The 18,485-nt window shown below is 41.4% G+C and overlaps 2 pseudogenes; both read left to right on the top strand.

Annotated features, from left to right (window-relative positions):
- LOC112170904 overlaps window positions 1-15,732 on the top strand; it is a 32,519-nt pseudogene extending 16,787 nt beyond the window's left edge.
- Window positions 15,733-16,810: 1,078 nt separating this feature from the next.
- Window positions 16,811-18,190, top strand: LOC112170268 (annotated as a pseudogene).
- Window positions 18,191-18,485: the final 295 nt, after the last annotated feature.

The raw sequence follows: 18,485 nt of genomic DNA, 5'->3' as shown, positions 1-18,485 counted from the left end.
CCAAATGCTAAAAACAGATTTAATTCGCATAACTTTTCCAACAAGAGCAATACCACTTAACCATAAACAAGAGTGTAACAAAATAAGTTCACACTGTTTGGCTCCAAAACCAGTCTGGTTGCAAACAGTCTCTTTTTGAATGCGCAGGCATGCCAGCACCGTGGGGTGCAGTCGTCGGGGAGTCCCTTGACCTGACTTCTTGATCAAACGATGTGGACGAGGAGAGCACCAACCTCGTCACAAGGTTCTTTTCTATGCCTTTCGGAAAAGGACTTCTTGCCTTACAAATAAGGGCTTGTGTTGTGATCTCTTGCGTTCACCGAATCGATACTTAACGTTGTAGATTAACCAGAGCAATCACTGGGAAGTTTGGAGAAAGCACGGGTTTGCTAAAGGGTGACTTTAGCTTCGCTGGATTGCGAGGGCGTTACCCTTGCTTCGCTGGGTTGCAACTAGGTTGCAGGTAGGTTTGCTCCGGAGAGGCTTTGATAATCGTTGAGATTGATTGATTGAAGAGTTGTGTTGTTTGTTGTATCGCTTTAGCCTCTATATATAGGCTGCAGATTCTCTTTCCTAATAGGAATGCAATACTATATTTTAGGCCACAGTTATTGGTCTTGAATCAAATCAAAACACTAAATAGTCTTGATAACATAATAATTATCCGCCTCTATCGTAGCTAGAATATAGGCAAAGTTAATTGCCTCTTGCAGACCCGGCCCTGAGACATTCAAGGCCCGGGGCGAAGAATAAAATTGGGCCCTTTATATAAAAAAAAAATAAATAAATAAAAATATTTCATCGGCCTGATCGGCCCGGGCCCGGGTTTTGCCAGAACCGAGATCGAACCCGAAGTAATCGCTCCCGACAGCCAAGCGATTGCTTCAGATCCAGATTTGTTGGTTGCGGCAGCCGGAGCTTCTCCGGCAACTTTTTCGACCGGATCTCGACTGGTTTCAGCGATTGTACTCTCAGAAGGGTCGAGTCTCAAAGAGAAGACTTCATCTTCTTCATCCTCTTCGTCTTCCTCGTACTGTCTTGATGCTTGATGCCAGAAGAGCCCTAAATTTGTACTCTCAGAAGGGCCCCGAATTTGTGTTGATGGCTTGATGCCATTAAATTTGGGATGAAATGAACTGGGTTTTAGGTTGAGAGAGAGTCAGAGAGAAGAGAGAGAGAGAGAGAGAGAGGTGGCGGTATGGGATGGTTTGCACAGTGGTCAGTTGAAGAAGAACATGAAGAAAGATTCCCACCATTTACGTCTGTTTTTTCTTTGGATTTCCTCCCTCCTCCTGCTACTGCTTTATTCATTTCTACGAACCCTTTTCGTTACTTTATTTGGGGCCCCTCGTTGCACTCTCTTTCTCTTTAGCTTTTTTCACTCTCTCTCTCTCTCTCACACGTTGCCATCCATACTACATGTGCTCACCAATCAAGGGTGAGCATGGCATATTTAGTCAACCGACCCTTTTTACAAAAAGAGAAAGAGACAAGCTTTTTGCATTTTTGATGTACTATTAGCCTCTCAAACAACAATTTTTTTTTTGCTCCATCTACTGCGAAATTTGGGCCCTAGCCTCTTGGAGTCAACTTCTGAACGTAATTTTCTTGGATGTGAATAGTAGGATATGCACGTCTCTTATATTCATATATATCTTCTTGTTGACATTCGCGAGCAAAACTTAATTGCATAGCACCATGACTCCTTGCATCTTATTGGCAGCGAATAGTTGATGGGCCACCCTTCCTTAATTGTCTCACCATGCATGAGCCACTATATATATATATATATATATATATATATATATATATATATATATATACGGAGCGGTTCCAAAGAGGACGTCCGCACTGTTGTTAAAGTGCGGATGTCGACGCTGCAGCTCGGCTTGGGGCGCGACTGAGCGGCGGGGCTTGCCGGACGGACGCTAGGGATCGGACGGACCGGTCTGCAGTCGGTGGAGTCGCCGGCGACGTGGTTGCAGCGCTGCCCAGAAACCTGCAACTCCGACCTCCTCCGACCTCGAACGTTGCCCAGAACCTTCCGCCAAGACTCCGGCCTCCGTTCGCCAAGCCCCGAGCCGCCGTCGTGGCCTAGAACGCCGCCGCTGCGTCGCCTTCCGACGTCCGCTTTGGAACGGACCTGTATATATATATATATATATATATATATATATATATATATATTCCCTGTTGAATTGTAATCAAGGATGATTATATCCTTACCATCTCCCCCACGTCCGTCCATTGTGGCTTAATTGCAATATATGTGGGACCCCTTGATTCCTTGCATGCATGGCTCTTGGCCATGATCCCTTCCTTATTTGGTCCACCATAGGACTTAATTGCATGAGAATATATGACTCGCATGGCTCATGTCCTTGCTCCTTCTTGCACCATACTTGGTAATCAAATAAATAGATCACCATTAATTATCAAATATTTGATAATTAATAGTAAATCAGTGAATATCCAGATCTGCTTCAAAATTGTTTGGCCTCTAAGTAGGCTTTATTTAGCCTCTAAATAATATATTTCGAACTTGTCAAAAATATATCGCTTGGGCCACGGATATTGGCCCAGTTTTCTTCGAGTCCCCCTTGTCTGGAAAAAATGTTAATTTTGGGTTCAAACACACACGAGTGAATTGATTTCGACAATCACAATGTAAGATAGAGGGTGATCGAGTATTCTATACCTTTTGTTGTGAAGAGTGAACATATCTCAAGATGGGGTGGGTAATATTTGTGGAAACCTGAAAAGCAAAACTCACATACGAAACAATTTGAATCACATAATCTTTATTCCCCTTATAACACCGTGTGGGCATGATTTTGAATTTTTTCTTTTTGCCTCTCACACATACGGAACACCTTCCACCCAACCTTCCCTCCTCTCTAATCTCCCAAGACGCTGAGAGAGACAGAGAGAGAGCGAGAGCGAGAGCTGGGAGCTCTCTGACCCGAGACGTATCGCGACCCGACGAAGCGACCCGACCGGAACTTCCATGTACGGCCACCCACGACGGAGCGCGGGCACCAACGTCTTCGTCTCGCTGTGGCCTACTCCCTGTAGCCTCTGATCGTCCATGTATTGAACGAAGAAGGAGACTCAATGACTGCAAGTTCCGAGACTTCTCCGGCAACCTCAACAACTTCTGGCGCCTCCGGCCACCGTTTGGGCCGCCTGTGGTATGAAACCTCCTCTCCTTGTCTTGCTCTACACGTCTGTATAATTAGTTTTCAAATTGGATTGGGTTTTGATGGTTTGTTGGCTCAATCAAACTCGACTCGACGATGCTTGAGTTAGTCAGCCTAAGCAAGTTAAGCGTCCAACTAGGCCTCATCATTTAGCCCTTCGGCCCTAAACCCGCCCGGCCAGTAGGGCCGAAGCCCGACCCAGCCCTTGCATTAGGGCGGGCCGGCCCTACCCTTTCTCAAATAGGGTAGGGTAAGGGTCATGCAAATGAAGCCCGGCCCTACCCTACGGCCCGGCCCAACCCTAAAATTTATATATTATTTTTATTATTTTCTATTCCATAGGCTTTGTTTTCTTTAATTTTTATTTTCTTTGTTACACAACAATTAATATTGTGAGATTTATAGAAATAGTTAATTGAATATAATTACCTTAACTAAATTAATACATGTTATAAGTTAATTTATATATATATATATATATTTTGTCAATCACACGGTGTCCTCAAAGACTTCCTAGGCCCAGAGACTAATCCGTGCTCGGGGGATCTTGTCAGAACGCTTCCTCCCCCCTGGCCACCAAGAATATATTGGGATTTAACTCTAATAAGCGTCGGTGGGATTCGAACCCGGGTGTGGGGGTTCCACACCTGGAGGCTCTTACCAACTCGACCACCTGTGGTGGTTATATATGTGTGTGTGTGTGTGTGTGTGTGTGTGTGTGTGTGTCTTGTATTAAATATGATCAACAAAAAACAATAAGTCTTGTATTACCTATATAATCATTGAGCCACATTTTGAGGAAAGAAATAATAATATATATATATATATATATATTTTGTTAAACAAAATAAGGCCCTTTTTGGCCCATTTCGGCCCTATTCGGAAGGTCGGCCCGACCCGGCCCTAGCGGATCGGGCTTTTCGAGCGGGTAAGGGTTAACATTTTAAGCCCCGGCCTGACCCTAAGCCCTAAAATTTAAGGTAGGGCTGGCCCTAGCCCGGCCCATGATGACCCCTACGTCCAACTGTGAAAAAAAAAAAAATTCACATATCCAGAGCCATATTAGTAAAATAGTTCAATCAAAACCCCTCACTCGTTTCCGCACTAAGGCGCCCTCGTTAGTCGTTTCTTTCTTAGCCAACAATGAAATCTCACAAACTCCTAAACCCTCAGACCCTTAAACCCCAAAATCTCAGACCCCTTTTCCTCACAACCCAAACCCCATCTCTCTGTTCCCTCACCCCACCAGACCCTCCTCCACCCATCATCCACCACTCTCTCCTCAATTCCATCCAAACTTGTCAGTGGCATTTCATCAGGGCCATCCCGTGACAAAGTGAGGCCTGAGGCAAAATTTAGAGAGACCTTCCTCATAATTTTGTCCATTGAAAAAAAAAATGTCAGCAAAGCAAAGTTCAAACTAAAACACAGTAGATTATATAAACAAAATAAAAAGTAACAATGCCAATAAAGAACATTAGAACCTGATTTTCTAACCACAAAATTTTGGACTTCAGGCCTTGACGGTTTGTTAAAATTGTATCAACTATCTGAATTATGATTACGAAATTAGAACAGAGGGTGAAATTCAGAATTGAGTAAAAGTAAGAGAAAGATTGCTTCTATGTGTCTATGAGAGTTTGTCAATGGCTTAATAGACATAAAAGGAAGAAATGTTGCCGTTTGTCTTTGAAAGAATCAGAGGGGAATCAAAAATTCATGTTTCAGCAGCCAATGTTTCATTTTTGCCCAAATTAGTGAAAGTGAGAGCAAAACTTTTGGTTATATTCTTTTCTAAACCCAAAGTGATGGAGAAAGAGGAAAGCTTGGGGTGTTTAACTTACAAATACAAAAGAAAAAGAAGAAATTTTGAGGCCTCATGGAGTCACGGGTTTGATTTCATTGGCCTCAACGTCGTCTTCTACAAACTGCAGTTCTGCGTCTTTTTTCTTTTAGGGTCATTGACCTAAAGCACCAAAATTGAACAAAAATATCCCACTTACCCCAACAATAAATTTTTATTCCCACCTACCCTGTTTAAAGAAAAATGACAGTTTTACCCTTAGCTTAATTAATTAATTACATGTACCCTCTATGCCTCTCTCTTTCTCTCTCTGCTTTCTCCATGATCTGCACTCTCTCTCTCTCTCTCATCACTCTCCGATCTGCTCTCTCTCTCTCTCTCACCGGATCCTTCCTTGGATTCATTTACGAGTCTTCCTGCTCCGATCGAGCCACTCTGAAGCGGAAGTACTCGTCCATGGTAGAAGACGGCGTCGGCGGTGGCGGCGTTTCGATCGAGAAGCATCATCATCACCACCTCAGGCCTGAGATCAGCGAGTTTTGTTTGTTGTTTGTTTGAAGGAGTTTGACCGGAGGCTCAGCTTCCCCAGCATCCTAAGATTCACGAGCGAGTCACTGAGTCGGCCGCCGAGTTGGAGGCGAGGCAAGCGGAGCTCGGAGACCCGAGTAGTATCGTCGCAAAAGACGCAGCGCTAGTTGCAGGGACCGGAAGGCGTGGAGAAATCCCAGTAGTTCCATGCGCCAATCGGATCTTGGAGGTTGAGCGTGAAGGGGCGTGGATCTTGGATGGGCTTTCGGGGTTGCGATGGGCGGGCAGGGAAAGAAGGGTGCGCCGCAAAGCAACAGAAAGAAAAGAAGAAGCGCATCCATAATGGGTTTTGATTGTTATAGTTCTCGGGTGGTTGGGGTTTTTCCAGAGTAGCCATTTGCGATGCATTTCCGTAGGTTCATTTACGAGTCTTTCTTGTCTATTTGTTTGTTGTCATCATGGTTGGCGTTGTGCTATGTAGATACACATTGCATTGGATGTGAATGCGGACAGGGCAGAGCATGTGCTTATATGTGCCAAATTTTTTGAATGGGACAGAAGGAAAGAAAAAAAGTTTTGAATGTCTATTGAGGCAATAGACGTCTATTGCAGGGCAATAGACGTTTAAAATTGATATAATCTCTTTGTTTTTTTCTTTAATCAAAGTTTTATTTGTCTAATTTTAGGGGCAATAGGCGTCTATTGGGGGGCAATAGATGTCTATTGGGGGCAATAGACCCCAATAGACATCTATTAGGGGGCAATAGAAGTTTATTGCCCCTCTATTGGGGGCAATAGACGTGTATTGGGGGCAATAGATGTTTTTAGAAAATTCCGGTGGGCAGCGATCGGTGACCGGCTCCGGCGAAGTCTCCTATGGGTTCTCTCTCTTCCATTTTCTCTCTCTCTCTAAGTAACAAAGGGATGAGGGTAAAATGGTATTAAAAAAAAAATGAAAAACAAAAAAAAAACCTTAATGGGGTATTAGGGAAGACCTCCTTAGAGTGTTTTGGGTAAGAGAGAATTAAAAAAACTTAATGGGGTAAGTGGGAAAAAAATCCCTAGAAATGGGGTAAATGGACAAAAACTCTTTCTTTTACTATCTTTTTTTTTTGGTTACAAGCTGGGCCTAAAAGACCCAAACAGAAAAGAACAACAACTAAGAATTAACACAAGCACTCCTTCTAGCTCTAGACATAGAGGCTATGTTATCAAGGTAGAACTGAGTGGCATGCAGGGGAGGGCTATCAAGAGCAATAAGATCAAGCTCATGATTAATACTGTCTTTGGCTAAGGCATCTACGGTCATATTGCATTCCTTGAAGATGTGGCAGATATGAGCCATTCCCATGCTCTTCATGTAGTTCAAGCAACCAATCAATAAAGAACCAAGAGGGTGAGTGTCAAGCTCAGCACATTGGATCAGCTGAACCAGGACCGCAGAGTCAGACTCAACCTCCAGTTGAGGGATCTGCAAGTTAGCAGCCATTTTAAGCCCAAAGTAAAGACCCCAGGCCTCAGCATCAAGGATATCACCAATGCCTAAGTTGACTTGAAATCCAGAAATCCAGTTGCCAAATTTATCCCTGATCACACCTCCAGCTCCAATCTTACCAGAAGATGAGCTCCTAGTCCCATCCACATTTAACTTATAGAAATTATCAGCAGGTTTTTGCCAAGCAAGATAAACACTACTGAAAACATAATCCGCATTTTTCCTGAGATTGACACTAGTCCACTCATCTGCATAGTTCCAGATAACTTTTCTAGGGCAGGTAGGCATAGCAAAACTGAGATCAAAAACAGCCTTATTCCTCCATTTCCATATGAACCAACAAATGAAAACAAAGAGACTGCACCATTTCACATTCTTTTGAATGACAGTTTGACAATGAATTTGAGCAGCAATCCAACCATTCCAATCAAGAGAGAAAGAGTTGAGAATGTTACCCTGTTTGAGAAAGGGTCTCCAAATGGCAAATGCTCTAGGACAATCTCTGAGCATGTGCAAGATAGTTTCCTCCTCCATATGGCATATAGGGCATGAAGGATCCAGTGTGAAGCCTCTTCTAGCTCTTTGGACATTAGTCAGAAGTTTTTTATGCATAACCACCCACAAGAAAGATTTGAGTTTTGGAGGAACATTAAATTTCCATATAGTGTTCCAATGGGAGACATGAGGCCTAGTCAAATCAAACTTAGAATTGTAGGCAAACTTGACAGAAAATTTACCATTGGAAGTAGTGCCCCAGATAACAGAATCACTACCACTAATGTTTTAAAACGCTGAGGCATAGGGCGAGGCGTTTTCCTGTGAGCCTCAGCAAGGCGTTCGCCTTGAGGCGTAAGGCGTAAGCCTTACGCATAATTGACCTATATTCATGTAATTACTACTCTTATATATACCACATTAAGAGTAACCAAAAGAACATTACTAATTGTCATTCACTCACAATAAATGAAGTACTAGAAGCATATGATTCAAAAAAATTACCAACATAAAATGAAATCAAGGATTTAAAGTTCAAACACCAAAGATCAAGAAAGTTCAAACTCCCCCGGTATTTTTTTGATCACAAAACGCACACAAAAAGTACTTCAACTCCCCCGGAATTGGTTTAGTCCATTTCCAAGCATGATCTTTCTTTGTCATCCCACTAGTAGTAGTACTAGAACTCATTGTTGCTGCACTAAACATAACATCCTATCAATTACATATAAAATAACAATCTGGGCAGTGTAGATAAAATAACATTAGTAGACAAGCCTATTATATATAGACAATTTGGAGATAACAATTAAGCAAAAAATATATGGGCACAATCAACACAACAACAATAGTAACCAAATCAACATCTGGGCAAGGAGTCCGATGCAATTTGGGCAGCTAATTTGGACAATACCAACCAACATCTATGCATTTAGTCAAGGATACAATACCAACCAACATCTATGCATTCAGCAATTCCGAATTACTTGTAACAATCAAAAATCTTATATTCACAAAGCCTTACAAAGCAGAGCCTAAACATTCAAACTTCAAAGTGCGAAAATCAATTGAACTGTACCTTCAAATCTTGTCTGCAAGTCGAACTCCAAATCTGCAAGCACCTCTTCAAGTCTGCAAATCAAACTATAATAATCGAAGTCCAAGTCTGCAAATTGAACTCCAATAATCGAACTCGAAGTCTGCGAATCGAACTCCAATTCGAACTCTAAGTCTGCAAATCGAACACCAAATCGAACTCCAAGTCTGCAAATCGAACACCAAATCGAACTCCAAGTCTGAAATCAAACTCCAAATCAAACTCCAAATCGAACTCCAATAATCGAACTTGAAGGCTGCAAATCAAACTCCAATAATCGAACTCCAAGTCTGCAACTCGAACTCCAAGTTCGAAAATAGTCTGCTTGGTCTCCTTTACAGCCAAATCCTTGAGAAAGATGATGGGTTGATTGGGTTCTAAGGGATTTGCATCAGATTGCTGCCTTTTATCTCTTTGGAAGTGCGAAAGCTGAAATGGGGGTTGGAACGATGTCCTCTGCTCAGTGTCGCGCGACCTAGGCAGGTCTTTAAGCCTTAAAAACCCAAAACGACGTCGTATCGGAAAAGACCCAAAAAAAAAAAAAAACCGCTGCGCGTGCGCCTAGGACACCTTATTCGCCACCTCAGAAGCCTCGTCGCCTTTTCATCGAAACTCACTCAATTTAGGGGCTGATTTCCGCCTTTTAGGCCTCAGGAGCACCTCAAGGCGCATTTTTTAATTCATTGACTACCACAGTTCGCAAAACCAGTAGGGACATTGACTATTTGGCTGACAATGTGACTTGGCACCAAAGTAAGGAGGAGATCAATATTCCAACCAACATCATCCCAGAAATCACTGATAACAGCATTAATATTGATAGTAGCTAAAGGAAGAGCAAAAGTGATAAGGGGATTGGGCATGAGCTAATGATCAGTCCAAAACTTAATTCTTCTCCCATCACCAACTCTCTATTTTAAGCATTTTCTCATCAACTCAGCACCATAGGAGATGCTTCTCCAAGTGCTAGAACAATCAGGAGGAGGCTTATAGTTCATATCAGTAAGAAGATTTTTAGATAGATACTTATCTTTGTAAATGGAAGCCCATAAACCACTATCATTTTGGAAGATTCTCCAACTTGCTTTAGAAAGCATTGCCTGGTTCATCTCAGCAGTCAATTTAACTCCCAAACCACCCAACTGTTTGGGTTGGCAGACCATATCCCAGTTGACCAGGTGGACTTTCTTTTTGCCATCAGTATCCCCCCAAATAAAGTCTCTATTTAATTTATCAATTTTATCACAAAGACTAGCAGGTAGTTTTGTAGTTTGCATGGCATAAATAGGGATAGAAGAAGTAATAGATTGAACTAAAGTAAGTCTGCCAGCCATGCTAAGCACCTTACTCTTCCAGCTAGAGAGTCTATTTTGGATTTTGTCAAAAACACCAGCATAAGTATGCATATTAACTTGAGAGTGAATGAGAGGCATACCAAGATATTTTCCAAGATCCTCAGTAAGGGGAGAGCCACAAGTCCTGGAAATATCAGCAGCAGTCATCTTGGTAGTGTTAGGAGAGCAAAAAATAAGAGACTTCTGATAACTAACAGCTTGTCCAGAGAGAGAGCAAAAGAGGTCAAGACATTTTTTGAGCGTAGTGGCTTGATTAGTAGTGGCCTCAGCAAAAAGCATTAAATCATCAGCAAAAAATAAGTGAGAAACCATAGGGCCAGATTGAGAAGCTCTAACAGGTTTCCATTGGCCAAACTCCACAGCAGACTAAATCAAATGAGATAGCTTTTCCATACAGAGGACAAAGATGTAAGGAGAAAGAGGATCTCCTTTTCTAATCCCTCTCTGAGCTTTAAAAGAATTAGTGAGTTCACCATTAAGGCAAATCTGGAAACTGGTGGAAGTAATGCAGTGCATGATTAATTTCACAATAGGTTCCGGAAATTGAACTTCCCAAAGCACACGCTCAATAAAGTCCCATCTTAGTCTATCATAGGCTTTAGACAAATCAACCTTCCATGCAAAGAACCATTTATGGCCACAAGACTTTTTGAACTTAAACAACATCTCTTGAGCAATCATGACATTGTCAGAGATGTGCCTGCCAGGAACATAGCTCACCTGATTAGGGCTAATGAGGGTCTTCATCAAGGGTCTGATCCTAGCCACAATAATTTTAGAAATCACTTTATAAATGGTGGTACAAAGACTAATGGGTCTGAAATTGACCATATGTTGAGGTCCATCAACTTTAGGAATGAGAGATATGATGGTATGATTAAGCCCAGCAGGAATTTTGCAAGCGCAGAAAGCCTCATGGACATCCTTAAAAATGTCATTAGAGCAAGTTTGCCAGTGGTTTTGATAAAAAATAGCAAGAAAGCCATCATGACCAGGGGCTTTGAGGCCACCAATAGCAAACAAAGCATCTTTAACTTCTAAGAGGGAAACAGGTCGGCTACTCACCAGCCTGTTCTGATCAAGGGTAGGGAAGAGCCAGGGAATTAAGAATCTAATATCTTCAGGATTATGCAAAGAAAATAGATCAGTGAAAAAATCAACAGAGATGTTCTTCATGCTCTCAGAATCAGTGAACCAAGCACCATGAGAATCAAAAAGACCTTCAATCTTATTTTTCTTTCTTCTAATGAGGGTGGTCAAATGAAAGAACCTGGTATTCCTGTCACCATCAAGCAGCCACTTGTCTCTAGACTTTTGCCTCCAAAAAAGATTCTCTTGATCTCTAATATTTTCATAATCTTGAATGAGTTCAGCCTCCAAATTAATGAGAAAAGGATTCTCATACCTGTCTCTTGCCTTTTGAATACCACCAATTCTAGCCAGTAACCTTCTTTTCCTTTGGAAGAGATGGCCAAAAACATCTTTGTTCCAATGAGCTAGAGCAATAGAGAGAGCATTAGTTTTAGAGGAAAAATCACCAGATAAAGTATTCCAAGTAGAGGATACAAATTTGGAATAATTAGGGTGAGAAAACCACATGGCCTGAAATCTGAAGGGCATAGCTTTTCTACTAATGTGAATGTTGGAAAAGGACTGCATAAGAATGGGACAATGATCCGATCTTGTCTTGGGCAAATGTTGAATAAAAGCTTCAGCAAACATGGATCTCCACTCACAGCAACATAAGCCCCTATCAAGTCTTTCCTTTACAGAATTATTACTCCAAGTGTAACATGAGCCCTTGAACCCCATGTCAATTAGAGCATTCCGATTAATCCAACTCCTAAGAGCACCAAATCGTCCAGTTAGAGAGCCACTACTTTTGTCAGCATCCGAAACAAGCTCATTAAAATCACCAATAAACAAAGCAGGAAGATTAGTAGAAGCTTTAAGGTTATCCAAATAACTCCAGAGGGAAGCTCTTGAGGTGTGGTTAGGACTAGCATAGATCACAGTAAGCATCTAAGGAGAATTTCCAGGAAGGGTAACTTTAACAGAAATTGATTGAAAATTATCATCAATGAAGTCAATCTGGGTTCTGGAACAATGATCCAAAGAAGCCAAATGCCACAAGAGAACCCAGCAGCCTCAACAACTTTAAAATCGGAGAATCCCAGTTTTCTAAGAGAGTCCCTAGCTTTATGGAACTGCACACGAGGTTCACATAAAGCCAAAACGGCAATAGAATTAATCTTAACAAGATCTGCAACAGCAGACCTGAAATTTTCACTTCCAGCACCCCTTGCATTCCAAAATAAGATCTTAATCATTGAGAGGCAGTGAAAGAGAGGGTAGGAACCCCAAGTTAAGCATCAACCATGCCCTCCCCATCATGAGAAGGTAGGTTGTCATCAGCTGTCAGCTTGCTGTTATCAGCAAAAGTCTTTTCAACAAAGGTGGCAGAGTCTTGGGATGATGAGGAAGCAGCAACCATGTTAGTCGCAAGCTCCTCAGGAGGGCAATGACCAAAAATGGCAGATATGCCATCACTTGGAGCAGTGGAACCCATGTTTTCAAAGGAGAGCCTCTTGAAGATGTGGTTCTGCTGTTTGGTGGTAGAGGAAGTGTGGCTTTTAGTTTTCCTTTGGTAGACCACTTCAAGTTTGGATCCACCTGAGCTTTCAAGGTTAGAAACATCCTTCATAGGAACTCTGGAGTTCCCCATGATTTTGAAGCTAGATATGTCAGTGAACTTTGGACCAGCTTTGGGAGGTGAAGTAATGCCATCAGTAGCAGTGCTCTTCATAGGGGCTTTAGAAGTGCTAGCATTTTTAGCTTTGGTGGACACAGGGGCTTGTTTCTTTTTCTCTTGGAAGCTTTGCCAAAGTCTCACAATCGGCTGAGCTGTATCAACAGAGTTTTCATTCATGGTCTTAGCAGGCAAATTAGGCTCACTCTCATCTTGCAGTATAGAGAATCTAGAGCCAGAGTTACTGCTCTTTTTGTTGCCACCAGAATCATTGCTCTTCTTTTTGTTTCTGTAACTCATGAGCATCCACGGGCCCATGTCATCTTTTAGCACAACATCAGGATCACAGGGATTAACAGGTAATTCATGCGACATATTCACATCAGAGTTATCAGCAACATCATAGCTAGGAGCAGGAGTCTTGGTGCTTTCATCAACAAAGGTTTTATTAGCATCAACTTTCAGAGTAGGACATTTGTCTTTAGGGTGCCTAAAACAGCCACATTCAAAGCAGATAAGAGATATTCCTTGATAAACCACTTGAAAAGCAGAAGATTCAACTTCAACATAAGGCCTCAACGGTTTACTGAGGTCAACCTCAATGCAAACTCTAGCAAACTTGCCCCTAGATTGCCCAACAGTAAGCTTATCAACTTTCACAACGTCTCCAAGGATTTTTCCAATTTTTGCAACAGTAAACTCCTTGAAATATTTCACAGGCAATCCAAAAATTCTAACCCATAAGGCCATTTTGCCAATTTGTTTAGTCATGGGATCAAAATCTGGTCTCCATTTTTTCACAATCAAAGTTTGGCCCCCAAGAATCCAAGGACCACCACACAAAGCATAATTCATGTCTTCCTCAAGAGTAAATTTCACAATGAAAAAATCATTGGGGAGGTCAATTAATTGCCAGCCCCCTTTAACCTGCCATTTTCTCCTAAGACCCCTCAACATGAAATCAAAGTATTAGTTGAATTTGGCTTACCCATGAGCTTGACCACAACAGCACATCGCCAATCATAATCCAGTTTGTTGTGCACCTTTTCAGAGAAGGAAACATTTAGGCCATGAATACCCTGGGAATAAGAGCAGTCCTCATCAGTAAACTCAGAGTCTTCCACCATGGTTTGTCTGAAACGGTCAACCGGATTCTTAAGAGTACTAGCATAGGTCATCTAAGGTTGAAGGCAAGGCGAGGTTCGAACCGAGGAGTCCAAGTCTTCCATGCGAAGAGATTCCAGATCGGAGCTGATATCATCGCCATTCTTCGCATGTTTGCGTTGAATCAACATCGGAGCCTTGTGGAAGGGCGGAGAACACGAACGCTGGGGTAGCCACCAGAGAAGCTCAGGTAGCCGGAGAAGGCGGAGAGATTTAGAGTTGACAGGCCAATCGGGGAAGAAGATGAGTAGCAGATGGGTTTTGGGGAAGCGCGTGAGGCACGTTCTAGAAAGCAAAACCCGTGGTAGACAATGACAAAATCTTACAATCTTTTTTTTTTTAACATATATATATATATATATATATATATTTGGAGATGGAGGCCTTCCCCAAACTGAGGCCCAAGGCCACTGCCTTGGTCAAGGGACGGCTCTGCATTTCATCCAACCTCCCCTCCTCTCTAATCTCTCAAACCCTCTTCCATCTCCACCAAAGCCCTCACCTCGTCCATCAATTCACATCCCACATCGACTTCCGCCGCCTCGAAATCGAAACCCAATGCCTCGCCGTCGCCATTCTCGCCGCCCTGCCTTTCCCAAAACCCTCCCTGGAGCTCCTGAAGTAAGTCGTCGGCAGTGGCATTTCTCCGATTTGAGACGTTTTCGACTCGCTGGCTCGTGCCCGAGTACATTTGGGTGCCCAAAGCGGCGTCGTTCTCGACTTGCTGGTAAGTGCTTGCTGTGAAATGAAGAGGGCTTATGACGCTTTTGAGTGCTTTAGCTTGATAATCTTTAATGCTATGAAAGGTAGAGGAGTTCAGCCGGATTCTTACACGTATGGATTGCTTATTAGTGGGATGTGTAAGGAGAGAAGGCTTGATGAAGCGTCTGGTCTTTTTGATAAAATGCTGGAAATTGGGCTGCTTCCAAGTGCTGTTACTTACAACACCCTGATTGATGGTTATTGCAATAAGGGTGTTCTGGACAGGGCTTTCGGTTATAGAGATGAGATGGTGATGAAGGGTATAATGCCGACAGTGTCAACTTACAATTTGTTGATTCATGAATTGTTTATGGAAGGTAGGGTGAGTGAAGATGATTGTATGGTTAGAGAAATGGAAGAAAAGGGAATGGTTCCTGATGCCATTACGTATAATATCTTGATTAATGGCTATTGCAGGTCTGGGAATGCAAAGAAAGCGTTTATCCTTTGCGATGAAATGTTGAGTGAAGGGATAGAGCCCACTAAGGAAACTTATACATCACTTATTTATGTTTTGAGTAAAAGGAAGAGAATGAATGAGGCAGATGACTTGTTTGAGAAGATACTGCGTAAGGGTGTTCTACCAGATGTTGTGATGTTCAATGCCTTGATTGATGGTCATTGTGCTAATGGGAATATGGAGCGTGCATTTTTCGCTTTTGAGTTAGATGGATAAAATGAAGGTTCATCCAGATGAGGTGACTTACAATACCCTAATGCAAGGGCGCTGCAGGGAAGGGAAAGTTGAGGAAGCTCGGGAACTTCTGGATGAGATCAAGAGACAGGGAATTAAGCCTGATTTCATTAGTGGACATAGTAAACGGGGTGATATGAATGATGCATTCAAAGTTCGAGACGAGATGTTGAGTATAGGTTTCAATCCTACACATCTAACGTACAATGCTCTTATAAAAGGTCTATGCAAAAACCAAGAAGGTGATCTTGCTCAAGAGCTCCTTAAAGAAATGGTGAGCAGAGGGATTACTCCCAATGACAGCACATATTACTCTCTGATTGAGGGAATTGAGAATGTTGAGGAATTTCTCAGAAAGGGTGATTCATGACTCCGTGTATTTTACTTCTAATGATAGTGGTGTTCTCGAACTCAAATTCTGTTTCTGGAAGATTTTTTTGCTTACTTCTTGAAGATGACCTGACAAGCTCAGCTCAGGTATCTATCGCATTCAATAGTATTGTTGAACTTGATTCAGAATGAACTGATTGGGTTTATAGAGAATGTCTTACTGTAAGATTATGTAACCTCTTCTGTGTAGTTCTTTATTTCTTTGTTGGCACTGAGCTACACCATGTACACACAGTATACTTGAGTTTTAATATGAGTGGAATTCATGAAAAATTGAAAATAATGCATTCTCCATAAAGACAGTATTGTTGCCAAGTTAATTACAGCCGGAAAATCTACCATTTTGTGCAGTAAATGTGTTTTTGCTGTTTAATTGTAGCTCAATAACTTTTATAGATCTTGATACATGCTTTAGAGCAGGCATATCCAGTCACTTGTTTCCTTTCAGTTCTAACTCTAATAACACTTAACTACTTCAAAAGAATATAAACTGGATTAATTGCGATGAGTATATGACTCTTGTCAGACTACTTTAAATTGACTGAATCAAGTTATAACTCAAAACAGATTAAACTATTTCAATGATAATCATGATTTCTAATTGCCTCCAGATTGTTACCTGGTAAAAACATGGGAATCCTAACATTTCCAACAATAAGAAGAACTAGGGTAGAGGATGTATGCAAGCATTAACATTATTAAAAATGAACTCAATAACGTGGTTTTAGTTCAGCTTTCTTAATTGTCCCGACTTTTTCAACGATAATGCTCCCAAGTCTCCAGCTTTAAACATTTTTGTTTTTTCAGGTGCTAAGAAGTTTAGCATTTTGTGATTTGGACTTAGAAATCAATCATCTTTGGTACACTCATTTTGTGGCAAGGTAATATACCAGGAATCTTACGACTTTTACCATCACTATACTATTGTTTTGTTGAATAAGTCCACGAGATAATGAAATATCTTGAACAAGTGGGAACATCTTATTTGCCACACTCATATATTGAAACCACTTCACTCTCCACTAGTTGCACTCTAGTCCTTACACTGTTGAAGATTCAAGACCTTTAATTCATAAATACCAAGGATAGTCTACATTGTTCATAAGAAAGCCATGTTATAATAAGAAATAAATTAAATTAATCAGCCTGGAATCCAAACAACTCAATTCAATGGTCTTGACAGTTGAAAGTAACAGTAAAACCATTAATCTTCTTCCTGTGGTCACACTTCCATTTTCGATATCCATTGTTTGGAGTGTCACTCATAGCTGAGTGTCGTCTTGTGCAATTATGTGTGTGGAAATACATGCATCATGCACCAAATGTTTTGAAAAATTACCAAAATGTAGGTTTTCTGCTTTTAGTATTCAGTGCCACTGCAATGGCTTCATGTGTTTAAGCTCTATTCAGAGACTGTGAGTTAAGCATCTCCAAATCATGTACCAGAAACCCTGATCTATGGAGAAAAGCTTGCGATGGGCACGTTCATTGGGCACGTAGTACCTGGCTTTGCCCTCACCCTTCTTGGTTTATGGCATACAGTCAACACTATCAGATCTTATTTTCTCAAAGGCACTAGTAACTTTAGAGTGAGGTTTTGGTACCCATTGAACTACCCTTTTTCCAAAATTAAACACCTGGGACTCATTTTCATCTTATCTTTCTCTGGATTTGCAGTTATCGTGCAAGTTCTAGACTTCCCTGTTCTTAACTTCTCCTTCAAGCTCCATAATTTGGAGCATGCAACCATGTTCCTCCACCTTGCATATTTGCAGGGTTTTCGCTTTCAGCTGGGTTTATTAATTCGTTTCAAATCCTACCTGGGGTCGTTGGATTGCTTACGGCCTCTGTTTTCTGCCAAGATCTTTTCCTTCTCCATTTCCACTCCACTGACCATGTTGGTCTTGAAGGGCATTATCATTTGTTATTGCAGCTCATAGTGTTTGCTTTGCGGCAAGGTTGGTGCTTTACCATTTGCCTTGCGAATGATCCAATTTGCTCTATCATTCTTTTTGTGCAGAAAGATATTCATTGGAGGCTTGACAAAGAACACCACCTTGGGTAAGAATTTTTTATTTTTTCTATGGTATCGATTAACTTCCGACTTTTAATTTAGTATGAAAATTGATTTGGGTCTATTATTGAAAACAATTATATAGATGTTGACAACTTTGAAGCTTGATTAGGGTTGATAGTTTTGATGTGTTTTGTTCATTTTGCTCATAATTGTCTACTGTGTTTGTTGTATAATCTTGTTGCAGAGAAGCTCAGAAAGCCTTTGGTTTTTTCTTTATCAATAAGATTGTGATTGTGTTTACATGTATGGAGGAGTTTTTGGATTGAATATTTGAATTGTGCATCTGGTTGCTTTTGGTTCGTGGAAAATTGCAGCTTCCGAAGTGTAGAGCCTCTTTGGATTCAGTGGACTTCTCCGACAAGAGCTGGCTTCAAGCTTGGCAGATAGTGTAAAACCATACTTACATGCTCACAACATATGCACATAAATCATAAAAGGATTAAAGCTTACCTTCAGCAATCACTGGCATGGATTCCATCTTATGCTGCAAACACGATCACTGAATATGGTCTTCTGTTACTTACCAACTTGCTTCTCAATGGACAGAACAATATGCAAAACGTCGGCAGTAATCAGGGACCAATTCATCTGTATATATAGGTGACTTAAACCTCAAGAAGCTTCCCATTAAAGCTATCCATATCGGTTTAGGTTTCCTAGTTAGATTCTTAATGTA

This window comes from Rosa chinensis, chromosome 6 (genome assembly GCF_002994745.2).
Source record: "Rosa chinensis cultivar Old Blush chromosome 6, RchiOBHm-V2, whole genome shotgun sequence".
NCBI classification, from domain to species: domain Eukaryota; kingdom Viridiplantae; phylum Streptophyta; class Magnoliopsida; order Rosales; family Rosaceae; genus Rosa; species Rosa chinensis.
The sequence above is the reverse complement of the archived record's forward strand: the minus strand, read 5'-3'. Positions and strand labels throughout refer to the sequence as shown.